The following is a 756-nucleotide window of genomic DNA, read 5'->3' as shown; positions in this document are numbered from 1 at the left end:
AGATAAGGTAACGCGCTTAGTGGATGAAGGTATGGCTGTCGATGTTGTCTGCCTGGACTTCAGTAAAGCCTTTGGCACTCTCCCCCGCAACACTCTTGTGGAGAAGCTGGCTGCCAACGGTTTGGATGGGCGTATGCTCCGCTGTGTGAAACGCTGGCTGGATGCCGGGCCCAAAGAGCTGTGGTCAGTGGAGTTAAATCCAGTTGGCGGCCAGTCCAGAGCGGTGTCCTCCAGGGCTCGGTACTGGGGCCGCTTCTGTTTAACATCTTTATTAACGATCTTGATGAGGGAATTGAGTACACCCTCAGTAGGTTTGCAGATGACTCCAAGTTGGGAGGGAATGTTGATCTGCCAGAGGGGGGGAAAAGGCACTACAGAGGGACCTGGGTTGCTGGGCCGCGGTAAACTGTATGAGTTTCCATAGGGCCACGTGTCAGGTCCTGCATTTTTGGTCACAACAGCCCCAGGCAACCCTACAGGCTTGGGGAGGGGTGGCTGGAAAGCTGCCTGACGGAAAAGGTCTTGGTGTACTGATGGACAGTCGGCTGAATATGAGCCAGCAGTGTGCTCAGGTGGCCAAGAAGGCCAGTGGGATCCTGGGTTGCCTTCCAAAGAGCGTGGCCAGCAGGTCAAGGGAGGTGATCCTCCCCCTCTCCGCTGCCCTAATGAGGCCACATCTGGAGTACTGTGTCCTGTGGAGCATCTTCCTTATGGGGAAAGGCTGAGAGAGCTGGGACTGTTCAGCCTGGAGAAGAG

This window comes from Meleagris gallopavo, chromosome 3 (genome assembly GCF_000146605.3).
Source record: "Meleagris gallopavo isolate NT-WF06-2002-E0010 breed Aviagen turkey brand Nicholas breeding stock chromosome 3, Turkey_5.1, whole genome shotgun sequence".
Lineage (NCBI taxonomy): Eukaryota > Metazoa > Chordata > Aves > Galliformes > Phasianidae > Meleagris > Meleagris gallopavo.
Note: the sequence above shows the minus strand (reverse complement) of the source record.